The sequence below is a fragment of the Pipistrellus kuhlii genome, unplaced genomic scaffold (genome assembly GCF_014108245.1).
Source record: "Pipistrellus kuhlii isolate mPipKuh1 unplaced genomic scaffold, mPipKuh1.p scaffold_m20_p_24, whole genome shotgun sequence".
NCBI lineage: Eukaryota > Metazoa > Chordata > Mammalia > Chiroptera > Vespertilionidae > Pipistrellus > Pipistrellus kuhlii.
Window position 1 is genome coordinate 116,617 of NW_023425523.1, and position 13,384 is coordinate 130,000.

The 13,384-nt window shown below is 46.5% G+C and overlaps 1 long non-coding RNA gene and 7 other non-coding genes across 8 annotated transcripts in view; 4 read left to right on the forward strand and 4 right to left on the reverse strand.

Annotated features, from left to right (window-relative positions):
* Window positions 1-1,062: 1,062 nt before the first annotated feature.
* Window positions 1,063-1,135, reverse strand: TRNAF-GAA. Its single transcript has one exon. It is a non-coding gene; the product is annotated as a tRNA-Phe (tRNA).
* Window positions 1,136-2,044: 909 nt separating this feature from the next.
* On the reverse strand, window positions 2,045-2,138 carry TRNAI-UAU. Its single transcript has 2 exons — window positions 2,101-2,138; window positions 2,045-2,080 (listed from the first exon to the last, which is right to left on the reverse strand). It is a non-coding gene; the product is annotated as a tRNA-Ile (tRNA).
* A 1,540-nt stretch (window positions 2,139-3,678) lies between these two features.
* TRNAT-CGU lies at window positions 3,679-3,751 on the reverse strand. The gene has a single exon. It is a non-coding gene; the product is annotated as a tRNA-Thr (tRNA).
* A 923-nt stretch (window positions 3,752-4,674) lies between these two features.
* Window positions 4,675-4,780, forward strand: TRNAL-CAA. Its single transcript has 2 exons — window positions 4,675-4,712; window positions 4,735-4,780. It is a non-coding gene; the product is annotated as a tRNA-Leu (tRNA).
* A 211-nt stretch (window positions 4,781-4,991) lies between these two features.
* On the forward strand, window positions 4,992-5,098 carry LOC118727517. The gene has a single exon (XR_004990597.1). It is a non-coding gene; the product is annotated as a U6 spliceosomal RNA (small nuclear RNA).
* A 65-nt stretch (window positions 5,099-5,163) lies between these two features.
* Window positions 5,164-13,384, reverse strand: part of LOC118727399 — a 10,086-nt gene continuing 1,865 nt past the window's right edge. The window contains exons 2-3 of the long non-coding RNA XR_004990571.2: window positions 12,771-12,777; window positions 5,164-5,174 (exon numbers count right to left, since the gene is read on the reverse strand). This is a non-coding gene — a long non-coding RNA (uncharacterized LOC118727399). The remainder of the gene's footprint in view (window positions 5,175-12,770; window positions 12,778-13,384) is intronic.
* Window positions 8,040-8,121, forward strand: TRNAS-AGA. The gene has a single exon. It is a non-coding gene; the product is annotated as a tRNA-Ser (tRNA).
* TRNAQ-CUG lies at window positions 12,282-12,353 on the forward strand. Its single transcript has one exon. It is a non-coding gene; the product is annotated as a tRNA-Gln (tRNA).

Below are 13,384 nucleotides of genomic sequence, written 5' to 3' on the forward strand. Positions count from 1 at the left end.
GCCACACGGTTTATGGATTTAGACAAATACATAATGCCACGTGTCCGCCACTACAGAGCATACAGTGGTGTCACTGCCGTAAAATCTCCTGTGCTCCATCTATTCATCATCTATGCACCGCTCCCAGCCCTGGCAATCAGTGACCTTTTTACTGTCTCTGCATTTTTCATAATGTCAAATCGTTGTACTTTTCAGAGGGGCTTCTTTCACATAGGAATATGCATATAAGATTCTCCCATGTTCTTTCATGGCTTGATTAACTCATTTCTTTTTAGTGCTAGATAATATTTTCTTGTCTGAATGTACCACAGTTTACTTATTCACCTATTGAAAGACATCTTGATTGATTCCAAATTTTGACAATGATGAATAAAACTTCTGTAAACATCCAGGTGCAGGGTTTTGAGTGGACATGTTTTCATTTCATTTGGCGAAATACCAAAGCATGAAACTATTGAAGTACATGGTGAGGCTTACATATTACACTGCAATATGTAAGGCCTGTATGTAAACTATAATTTCTTTATTGAATTGCTTCCGCTCCTCTGTCAAAGATCAGTTGATTATTGAAATTTCTTCTACCTCTTAATTTCCCCTTTTCTAGCACGCACTCACTTCGTTTCCATTCTATTTCTTCAGTTCTATTCATTAATCCTTTCCTAATGCTATTCCATTACTTTTTAAATAAAAATAATAATAATAGCTTTCATGTTCCATTAAAGGGAGAAGGTCTGAACTTCCAATTCTTAACAATCTTTGGTTGTTGGCTCAAACTGGAATGTCCACTCCGTGGGCGAGAGAATAAAACAGACAACTGGGGGGGTCGGGCCCGCGACTTTGGCGTAATTAGCACCACGCTCTAACCTACTGAGCTAACCGGCCACAAGGTGGCAGCCTTGTCTTTCAATGAAATGATAACATTAAAAAGTTTATGCTCTAAAAGGGATTTTTTTTCACACCTTCAACCCATACTATTGAGATATGACTTTCTAAGCAGTATTCCTTGTTCACACAGTTAAATTGTGAATGTGCATCAGCTCTCACGAAAAGGAGAAATAACTCTGCCGAAACCCGGGATCGAACCAGGGACCTTTAGATCTTCAGTCTAACGCTCTCCCAACTGAGCTATTTCGGCTCGTCCTGGTGCTAACTTTCTTGTCAATTACTTTTAAATAATCTTTTTCATCTCAGGATCCCTTTGGGATGCCACATCTCAAAAAAAATTAAGGTTATTTTTTGTCTCGCTCCTGAAAACATAACGTTTTGCCCAGTAGAGTCAGAGATAAGGTAATCAAAGTAAATAGTATAAAGAATGTGTACCTCCTTAGAGGAGAGGAAATCTGAGGACAAAGTGAGGGGGAAATACACTAGACAGGATTAGACCCGGAGGGACAGCGTGAAGACAGAGCAACAGACTTATTACTTCAGACACACAGGGTTCTCCAAACAAGGCGATTTACTTCTTTCTGATGAGATTAGGACTAAATGCCCACCAGCCACCAAGCCTGGTGTTTCCCAGTCTGGTTTATGGGAAGCTGGCTGCTGAGCGCGCCCGGAGCTGGCTGGGACTTCCCAGTGACTTCTAGGAATATTGCCTAGATTATTTCAATCTCCCTGCAGCCTGGAGGCCTCGAAGCGAGGACACCTGGGGGCGGCTTCTGCGTGGCTCGGCCCCCCGCGACCCCAGAGAGCAGGGTCCAGTTTCCCGCTTCTTTGCTCATGTCCCAAGGAGCCAAGGAGTCGTTTAAAGAAAACAACGGGAACCAGGGAGGCAGGCTGACCTGCCCAGCCGCTGTGAGGTCTGCTGATGGAAGAGCTGGCTCGCGGGGGGCATTTCCATTGGCCAGCTCTGGCTTGATTTCTTCCCGTTTGAAAACGACAGGGCGTTTTCAAAAGTCACCGGTTTCCTTAAGCCGGTGACTATCAGCGGTCTCACCATGGAAAATAGAAAAACCGCTTTTTGGCTTTTTTTTTTTTTTTGGAGAGAAGAGGAAAAACGCATAAGAATGAGACGAGTTCCTCACACCGCAGAGGGAAGAAAACATGCTCCAGGTGAGGCTCGAACTCACAACCTCGGCATCACCCGCACGTATACCGCCGTATAAGTACCGCGCGCTAACCGATTGCGCCACTGGAGCATGCTTTCCCCGCGCGCCCCTCGCGTGCTCTACGGAGCCGCAGGCACACGCAGCCGCTCGCTCCGCGGGAGCCTTCTCCTCCCCGGCCGGCCCTGCGCATACAACTCGTTTGAATGCTATTCGTTTGTCAGCTCTCCGGGAAGATGCTTTCTCTGAGCCTCCGAGAAGCAGCGTTTCCCGAGGATCCCGCGCGAGGGGCTGAGCGCGCCGCCCGGGCCCCAGGGCCGCCATGCCCTGCCGCGCTGCGAGCCCCGAGTCCTCCCGACGCCCGAGTCCTCCGGAGCCTGGAGTCCTCCGAACGCCCCCCCCCCCCCGAGTCCTCTTGACCCCCGAGTCCTCCCGACCCCCCGAGTCCGCAGGCTTGCTTGCTTGTCTCTGGCCTGGGGACACTGCCGCCACCAGCCCGCACACAGGAGCCTGCGCCCCCGAGTGAAGGCGCAGCTCCCTCTGTGCGCGAGCGGAGCGGAGCGGAGCGGAGCGGAGGGCCTGCCCGAGCCTGGGGTCCAGGCCAGGAAGCCCAGGACTCCCGCGCTCCCCTCAGTCTCCGTCTGGGGGGCGGGGCTTCCCCGGGGCCGCCTCTCTCGTGTGGGTTCAGCGGAGTCGATGATGTTTTCAGCCTGTGCGGCTTCTTCATGATTGTTCAGGGAGGAGAAGCGACTGCCAAGCTCCCTACCTGAGAACCTGGAAATCCAGAGTTGCTTTTCTTTTTCTTTTTCTTTTTCTTTTCCTTTTTCTTTTATTTTTTATTTTTATTAAACATCACTAAACACAAGACCCTGGAATTAGCAGCTTTTTATCAACATGAGTTAATTTGCACTATTTGCTGCTCTGCACACCCTTTGGCTGCACGGCTTGCAGTTTGGTTCCGCCTCGGAAAACAACTGTTTTGTAAAAGACAGGGTTGGGCCAGTCTGAGCCGGCGTTGCGGTGACAGGAGCATTCACCCATTAAAAGCAAACAAACATATTCATCACATATATTTGAATTCTGACTGCTTGTGGTGATTCGGTCATTAAAAAAGCTTGGTTCCTACTATGAAGTGTCATTTTAGTAAGATTCTTTATTAGTTATCATGCAATATCGGCTAAAACATATCGGTGAACAAATAGTATTCTTACCTAGACCAGAGATGAAGTGAAAAACGAGCTGAATTCCGAATGAGCAGTAGGACTTCCCAGAAGGACCGCCAGGAGGGGGAGGGGGTGTGTTTGGAGCAGAGAGCAGCGTCAGTGAGGTTGTGACGCAGAAAGAACCCTGACGACCCCCGGGAACAGCCAGAGCCCTGAGTTACGTGCCGTAGAGGAAGCTGCTCAGGCTGAGTTTAGCGGGTGGGTGGGAGTTAGTCACCTGTGATCATCTTGAGTGTACCAATTCACAGTGAGGTACAACGGGGCGTGTGTTGGGTTGTCAGGCATCATTGGGTTCAGATGACACCGCAGCTTCGTTGCATTGTTTTGAAGAATGTTGCTTTAGCATTTACTGCTTTTGTTAGCAGAGAATTAACGTCAAGGGAACAGTCCCCACAAAAACCAAAGGTCACAGGCTCCAGTGAGATTCGAACTCACGACCCCTGGTTTACGAGACCAGTGCTCTAACCCCTGAGCTACGGAGCCTTAGCTGCTTTCCCACTTCCTCCTTGAAGTGGATCATTTGTTCAATTCTTTAGGTTTTTCTTGCTTTGCAGAAAAACGTGACATTCTACCTTCAGCCTATTTCCTATTCTCTGAGCTGTGGACAAAAAAGAACTGTGTTCTCTATGAGTCTCACCATCCCCCTCAGTGGTGAGGGTTTGGCTAGGATCAGGGCAGTGACGGGGGTGGGGTTGGGGTTGGGGTTGAGGTGGGGGAGGGAAGCGAGGAGGAAGGTGGGTCCAGATAGAGCAGCTCTGCTCTCGGGAGCCCTGGCAAAGAAACCAGAAAACGGCCGCGATTCACCAGGAAAAGGGGCTGTATGAAGACGGAGCTCGAAAAAGCAGCAACCACAACGTGCAGAGTTGGCGTACCTCACTATTCTCTTTCGCAGGCTTGTTGGTCAGGAATCATGGATTCTGGAGAGCCCACTGGGAGACGGATCTCCGGCTGGGGCCGGAAACCCTCTGAAGCACCCTTGACTGTCGGTTTTAGGACTCGTGTTCTATTAGGTGCTCGCTCTCCAGATCAGTGGGTCGCCCAGCTATTCACTGAGAGTCTCCCCTGATCCTGGAGCAGCCGGACCAGTGTTGGGTTACAAAGACCATAGTAGCCCTGGAGTCCGGGTCACAAGTGGGGTCGGGCCAGGGGGCCTGGGCCGGGGAAGCTGTGGGAGGAGAGGCGAGGAGGGTGACCCTCTGGGCCCAACATCCAGTCGTGGGCCTGTTGACATTATCCAGGTCCTCACAGACATGCCTACTCTCCTGTCTTCCCGTTTCTCGGTGGGTTCAGAGTTCCATCCAGGTCGGACAAATTCCAGAAATAACTCCCCACCCTCTTCTAGGATGCAGCTGGGCGTTGACTGTCTGACTCTGTAGTTTAGCCCTTTGAAAATCCTATATCTATGTGTCAGGATGGCCGAGTGGTCTAAGGCGCCAGACTCAAGCTTGGCTTCCCGTCTTTGGGGATTCTGGTCTCCGCATGGAGGCGTGGGTTCGAATCCCACTTCTGACACGTCAGCATTTTGCTTTTCAAGATTCCTTTTGTGCTATTTTCCTTAGTAATCCAATTAGTATTTCCTTAGTAATTCAATTAACCTTCCCTCTACACTGTATCCTGTATTTTGTGGAGGGTTTTTTCCTTGTAGAGAAAATTACTGAAATCTTTACTGCCTTTCCCACACATGGAAAGAATCTCTTATAAAGTTCTATAAAAAATTTGCCAGGTGCTCGCTTCGGCAGCATATATACTAAAATTGAAACAATACAGAGAAGATTGGGATAGCATCTGCACAAGGATGACAAGCAAATTCCTGAAGCGTTCCATATTAAAAAAAAAAAAAAAAAAAAAAAAAAAGAAATTGCCAGTTACCTTCCTGTGTCACCTCTAAAATCTAAGAAGGAAAGCTCTTCGAGATTATGACACTGCAGTAAGTACTCCCCTCAACTATCAGTGCAACGAAGAGGAGTTTAGGACTAAATATAATCAAACTTAGTGGCAACACTCAACTTGGGGGATGTGGCCAATATTCCTGGAAAACTCTAGTGGTTTCTAGAACAGCAATATCCTGGGTAGGCCACCTGGTAGAGCATTTGACTTTTAATCTGAAGGTCCAGGTTTCAAGTCGCTATCCAGTTGAGTCATGTTTGTTTTATTTTAGTTAATAAGGTCTGGGTAACAGAGCACAATCAGGAACATCTCTGAGTGGGGAAACAATAACAGGCAAAGCCACTGCCCTGAAGTAGTTTAAGTTCTCGCCCTTCATGAATTATCCTTTCCCACTATTAAGTGAAACACTTCCCCAAGTTTCTAAGAGAAATTGAAAAGGGGCACCATATAGAAATAAACTAGCGATAGGATTGATGAGAAGTGAGCCACGTGGAAACGTGAGTTTGAATCCCATTTCTGACAAGATGATTTTTTCTTACCCTGTTCACCACAATTTATCTGATTGATTCAAATCCGGAGGGTGTTTTGGCCTGGTAAGATACTAAGCAAATCTTATCCTCCTCCCATTACCACCACCCATATTTGACCCGTAAGCCAGTACGGGCATCCGGTGGGAAGACAAGGAGATGTTGCTAAAAGGCCTACAATGCACAGGGTAGACAACCTTTGCAACCAAGAATTATCTGGCCTGAAAAGCCAACGAGAGTCTGTCTTACTGTGAATTCCCAGGCTTAGCCGGAAACCCTCTCACCCCAGACTGTAATAACGTGTGCAGGAAGCCCTCCTCACCTACACCCCAGTGCGGCAGACCTCTCATCCAGTGTGTAATGACAGTGCTTGAAAGAAACGTCTCTGGCCTCGACCTCTCAAGTCCATGATGCATCCAGAAAAGACAATAATTCTGAAACTTGCAGGACAAAACACGAGCTCTGAACCGACTGTCTGCAAAAACACACAGTTTGTTTTCTCCACTTTGCCCTCCACCCCAGTGTGAGTCGTCATCACCCAAGTCTTTCTAATCAAAGAGAAACATTTTTTTTAGTTGGCACGAGAGAAATGAATCCTCTAAATGTAGACTTTGATGTTGTTGAACTTTCCTCAGCCACTTTTCCCTGATTTTGGCAACTGTCTTTTCCAATGCCTTTCACAATCATATGAGCCTTGCGTTTGTTCTTGAATAATTGATGCTAGTTAGAGGTTTGCAGAATCCATGAAGGCTTCTCTACCCCTCTCATCTGTCGACATTTAATTAACCTTAAAAATTACTTTGCATGCATACTTTGGTAACTATTTTATGGTCTTTTATATTCATAACAAACAGGTGTGTCCAAACTGGTTTTACTCAGTGGATAGAGCTTTGGCCTATGGACCGAAGGGTCCCGGGTTTGATTCTGGTCAAAGGCATGTACCTTGGTTGTGGGCACATCTCCAGTGGGGGGTGTGCAGGAGGCAGCTGATCGATGTTTCTCTCTCATCAATGTTTTAAACTCTCTTCCTCTCCTTTCCTCTCTGTAAAAAAATCAATAAAATATGTTTTGTTTTGTTTTTTAAAAAAACAGTTGCAACTTTAAAAAAAATACATGTTTTAAGGAGCTCTCATGACTGAGGTCTGCCGAAAAAATATTTTTAGAAACAGGCAGAAAATAAGATTTAAAATATACTGGAAAATCTTTTAAAGTAAATGGTTTTGAATTTACAGACTGCCAATAAAGAAAAGCACATTAGAAATGCTCTGAATCTGTGAATCACAGGGTGCGTGATGTGCTTTGACATCCCATGACAATAATTCTTTTGCTTATCAGTCAGGGAACAGTTCATCTTTTCTGGATATAGACAAAAAGTTGTTTTATTTTTAATTAAGATTCCACCACCACCACCCCCTGCAAAACTTTGTCACTTCTATTTAAATATTATGTATTGAGTACAAGCAATTATCTAGGCTTCCTCCAGATGCATCGTGTTCACTAACTCTGGCCTCTTGCCCATTTACAGCTTATTGGTCGAAAACTGGGGCCTATCTTTGCCTCCTAGAACCTGGCGTCCACATTTGATCATATTGTTCTGAATTATTTCTGTTCACCATCTGGGAATTCTGAGGAAAGAACCAGTGAGTTACAAACGTAAAAGAGGGAGTGAGGATTGTGCTCTGTGTCTACATTTAGAGAAAATGAGCCCAAAATTAAACCAGGCAATCTATTTTTTTTAGAAAGCAGCTAGGATCTCACAGGAAGTGAAACTCGCAGAGCGACAATACCTTCACGTTTCTTCTTGGTACAACGAGATGAACACACTCGGTGTGAGCCCGGGTGCCTAGGGATGCAGGTAGTGGGTCCAGGCATGGTTTTCATCATCATCTCTCTCCCCGTGGACACTTGAATCCGCCAGAGCTCTTCCTTCCCTGGAGCCCATAAAGCGCAGTGCCATTCAGCCAGGGCCTGGCCTCTTGCGAGTCCTGGTAAAAGGGGTTGGTCCCGTCCCCACCTGAAGCCAGGGCCACGCTCATTCCACGTCGGTGCTCGGTGAATTCGGCTGCATTTCGGAGAGTCCAGCACCCAGCGGAGCCCAGTCCACCCGTGAGGGGTCAGGCTCTGGTGGATGAACTGACCTGAACTCTGCTCGAAACAAAGATGCCTGTACAGTACGCACCTGTGCGCTCAGCCTAGTGTCCCTTATGTCGGAGCGTGTGACCTCCCACCCACATCTTATTCACCCGAGGATTTACCCAACTTGCTAACACTTGCCAAACAGAAATCTTACTGCCTTACGTAGCGTATTCCCCTGCAAAACTTGAGAACATCTTTCTCGCTCCTGAAGTTGCACACCTGTAGTCGTGGCCGAGTGGTTAAGGCGATGGACTAGAAATCCATTGGGGTTTCCCCGCGCAGGTTCGAATCCTGCCGACTACGTCGAGTTCTACTTTATGCTAAGCTTGAAGCTGCTGCTTGCAGCATCCCCCCTTAGCCAACACCAGTGGTCCAGTCGCAGCCCCAACCCCACACTCCCTCCCCTCCCACAGACTGCCCACAAGAGACAAGCGCGTAGTAGGGTTGTTTCTTCAAAGCTTGTCTCCAACAAGTGTCTCTCTCCTAACACTTGCCCAAACTAAGCTATTTCAAAAAGAGACAGTTTGGTGGAACATAATAACTGTTGCAAAATGGGAGCTATTTTTATTTTAAAATGTATCATAGTGTTAAATTGGGAATAGGAACTTAGGAATAAATTTGTAATGATGATAAAGAGACTTCTCTCAGAAGTAAAGAATATGATTAACAGAAGGAAAAAGCAGTTAATAGATTATTGGAAGATAAAGTTTAGAGGAAAAAACCCACCTGAAACACATCAAAGGTGGAAAGTAGTGAAAAGAAATACGAACCACTAGTTCAGAAGATTCCCTGTCTTCTGATGACTGGCAGTTCCAGAAGAAGACAGGAGAAAACCTGGAGGGGCAATTTATTTTTTTAATATATATATTTTATTGATTTTTTTTACAGAGAGGCAGGGAGAGGGATAGAGAATTAGAAACATCGATCAGCAGCCTCCTGCACACCCCTTACTGGGATGTGCCTGCAATCCAGGTACATGCCCTTGACCGGAATTAACCTGGGATCCTTACGCTCTATCCACTGAGCACACCGGTCAGGGCAGGCATTTTACTTTTTAAAAATATAAGAAAATTTCTCAGAACTGCAGGATTTGATGATCCAGATGGAAATGAGACCCTTAGACATATTAGAAAATATGTCCCTACTTCAAAGTCATGAAGATATTCCCCTGTGTTGTTTCTAGAAGCTTGCTTTATTTATTTGTCTGTCTATCTTTCTATTTGTCTAACTGCTACATTCAGATCTACAGACTCTCTGGAGGTGGCTTTGTGGATAATGTCAAAGGGGTCCATTTAATTTTCTCCCCTGGCTATACTCAATCATTTCCCCACCCCTTATATTCACAGTTTATGCAAAGACTATTCATTCTCACTATTTCTGAAGTGCTCCTTTGGTCATAAGTTAGGGTATGGAGTGTAGGGGTCTCCGTCCAAATTCTATTTGGTGGCATTGTCTGTCCATGGACCATGGACCATTGTCTTAATTACGCTACTGTCTTTACTGTTTGGTAAAGTAAGTCCTCTAATTTTGCTTTCCTTTTTAAAGATAACTTGGGCTACTTTGGCCCTTTTCACTTTAATATTATATTTCAGTCAATTTATCAAATTTTTTTTTAAAAAGACACATGATGGTATTGTTACTAAAAATGCACTGACTCTATAAACCAATATGAGATCTTTATAGTATGGAGTGCTCCAATCTAGGTCATTTCTAGGAACTTTGTTTAATCTAACATTTACTGGCATATTTACTTTTAATTTTCTTACTGCATGTGGCTGCTTTAATTTTTTTTTATTATTATTATTGATGGGAATGTAAAATGGCTTAAAGTAGAACCTGGTTGAATCCACTGGACCTGGCCTAGATCTGTCTAACTCTGGTCTCTCCAAACTGCATGGTCAAGAGCCCACATCACATAACCACTTGGAGATGAGAGAGACAAGGACAACAGGTTTGACGGGAACCTCAGCTTTGGGCGTGGGTGCAACTTTGCCTCCTAATAGACAATATCAAGGTTAATGAATCACGCAGCCTGGATGTAAAGAGCATGCTTCTGCAGCTTTATGCCTGATTTGCCTGAGTGATTTTGTTTCTTATTATCACTAATACTAGGCTACATGATAGAAGGAAGAAGCCCAAATGTGGGGGGTTCTTTGGCTGCGGCAGAGCCTTCAATGAGTTTGCGAATTCCCTGGAATTGTTTGTTACTCCTGGGTTCTTCTTGGGTGAGAGAGTGCATAAGTGTCCAGTCCATATGCCAGGAGGTGACAGCCCCTCACAGGTTGTAGAAATCTACCCCAACACCTTCACAGTCCATTAAAGGGACCAGGGAGAAATGGCCAGCTTTGTTTTCTTGTTTTGAGAAATGCCTAAAATGCCTTCCCATGAGGCCCAGGCACATTCTTTTTAACTAGTACAAGCAGCCTCCCTACATGGGCTCAGCAGCTTACAACAGCCAGGGGTTGCCCACATATTGGGGGCAGCCCCACCACAGGGCCTTTGTGGCACGCGCATGTGTGTGTGTGTTCACATGCCAACGCTGGCACACATCCCTTGAAGTCACTGCACAGAGGCTTGTCTCGGCCACAACTCTAAGTACCATAGAGAACTTGCTCTTCATCTTCTCTTTTACATCTTACTGTCTTGATGCTGCCAGAGGTAAACCACTTCCTTTTCTATAACCGGGATCCATCGGCTGTGCTACATTGTACATTCAGTGTATAGAAGGTCCTGGATCAACTCTCTCTGCAGAGTAGCACCAGCACTTCTTGTGCAGATCAGAAATTTCCATTTCTATTCGTCTTTTAGCTTTCCATCTTATCCATGTGGTTAGAAGGCCAGAAACAAGCGTTTCCCCCAACATCCCCCAATGGGTTTTGTTTTAGGGCCATATTTACGTACTTCCTGCCCAGTGGACACTAATCTGCTCAGGGGTAGGGGGTATGCCTTTGTCTTATTTATCTTCGTGTCTCTAGTACCTCACCCTTCACAGGAGTTCCAGCAACCGGCCACACAAATGATCCGAAGAAGCCTCTCTTAATTACTTTTTCCCACAATAGGGACTTGGAAACGTCTTCCTCCCTAAGGGTCCTTAGGCTTGTTTCCATTCCAGTTTCTCCTCTCCCCAATTCCTTCCTCCTGCTTTTCGGGTTGATAAACCCTTTGTAGGCCAAGAAGGGACTACCCAGAAGGACACCAGCTGTCACCCCCTCTGAGACTAAAGAGGAGGATCTGTCTCTGTATTTTGTAAGCGCTACTCCTACCCTCCCTTTACAATCACGTCCTGTGGCTGTCCTTGCTCCTGGGGTGCGGGATGGCCTTTTCTCGGGCGCCGGAGATGGTGCGTGTGCAGTTGTATTGGGTGAACACGACCCAGAGTCTGGTACGAGGTCTCAGCCCTTAGCAGATGCGTGTTTGGAGGGGTTGGCCATGGAATCGATGTTTTGGAGGTTCCTTGTGTTTATTCGGTTTTTAATCTCTGGGACAACTGGAAGGAGAGGTGTGTCTCCTTTGCACGTTTGCTCCTCCAGGTGAGCAGGGAGTTCCCGCTCCCACGGGGTTAAAGTCCTTACGCAGCCCAGAGAAATGCCGGCACAGCCGCCGGGAGCCTCACCGGCACAGACTCCCACGCGCGGCTCTGGGCTAGGAGCTGCGCCGCGGAGCGTCCTGAGTGCGCACGGGAGCCGAGACCTGGGCGAAGGGGCGGCCTCTGCAGGGCTGGGGTCGCATGGACCCCGGAAATTTGTTCTGTAACTGGGTCCAGGGGAAGGTCTCTGCGCATCAGCCGTGAGGACGGCTTCAGGGCGGTGGGAGCGTGCACTGGGCACCTGCCTCCCCGTGGAGGTCAGCAGGATGACCTTGAATTGCTGCGGCTCGGTCACGCTCCTCGCTCAGCGCTACAGGTGACCCAGTTCAGACTCTTTCAAGTACAGTTCTCCCATTTCCTCTCAAACACACTCTTTTTGCAAGTCTTCCTCCGTGGATGTGCCAGAAACCGACCCATGAATGCTTGTTTTATCACAGGCTACGAGCCTGATCAGTACGTAATCTAGGCGGAAAAAAATAGCTCAGGACTGAAGTCGAGCAGAGTTGCAGATAAGAGATGTGAAATCTCTAAGTTCATAGTTTATTTGTCTACTTAGGAACTAAAAATACGAATTTCACCAAGTTTTCAAGAATTGAATCATATAATCAACATAACATCCTCGGTTTCACCACTCAGGGGTGCTATAGCTAAGAAATGTGCACGCATTTTTTCTTAGTAAAGAAAGCAAGGTCTAGGACCACCAAGTTCCCCAGTTAATTATGGGGGGAGGGTAGACTTTATTGTTGGGTACTCAGCAAAAAATAAAATAAAATAAAATCTCATGATTTTCTTTGAAAGAGCATCGTGAGTGGATAATGCTGTCATTAGAATGACGTATCTCATCATAGACAATTACAGGAAGGAGCAGCACAGGGGAGGTTCCATGGTGTAATGGTTAGCACTCTGGACTCTGAATCCAGCGATCCGAGTTCAAATCTCGGTGGAACCTGCTTACCATTTTTCTTTTTTTCCTCCAAGGAAAACACCACCTAAATGACCAAATTCAGTTTTGATCCTGACATCACCTGTGACTTCATGAAGTCTCCACACACCTGTATCTCTGAGGATACAGGAACAGAATTCCACTCTGGGTTAAAAAATTTTACTTAATAAGGAAAACGCATCATGACGTCCGAGGATGAAACGTTGACAGCAAATACACTTTCTGGTAGAATATCCACCCTCTGTTGAAGAATGCTGAAGCTCGGTTCGGCTGCTTAGGCTGATGAGCCAGAGATCTTATGTGATGTTGTGGCCAACTGGTTAAAACTACGAACTAGAACCCATTCGGGTCTCCCAGCACAGGTGTGAATCCTGCTGACAATAGAAGAGAAAAAAAGAATCAATGTGTTACATACATGAGAACCAGCTGTCTGTGTCTCCCTGAAAGGAAAACTCACCAATCTGGTTCTTCCTGATGTTAGTGAAAGACTCATTACTTTTTAAAAAAGGAGTGAGAACACAGTCCTGATGGTGTTTCCTTTCCCCCAAGGGAGCCCAGGCTTTGGTGATGTTTTCATGATTCCCGCAGTCAAAACCCTAGGTGAAGGCAGCCTTTCCTAAGGAAAGCAATGTTTGCTCTCCAAGGAGCTGGTCTCTGAGACAAGCACGCAGGAAAGAGAACCCCAGGAAATCTTGGACCATCTACGGTGAAAACCGAGACTCAGAGCTGTGGTCCCCAAGCTGGGTATTCAGAAGCAAATCACTACACAGTTCAATAACGTAGGGAAAGGCATTTTACTTGTTTGTCATCCAAAAAGTGTCCATGAAGTCCTGCCAGGCTGGCTTTTCCTGGGGTCCAGGACAGTGGCTGGCACAGAGTTCAGTCCCCAAACCCATTGGGTTAATGTGTTAAACCCTGGTGAGTTTCTTCCTAGGAATTCCCTGGAGGATTCGGTCTCTGCTGTGGCAGCTTGGCATTCAGCCTCTTCCTTTTCATGGTTGAAGTCTGCTAGACACGTCCTTCTCCTTCCCACTTCT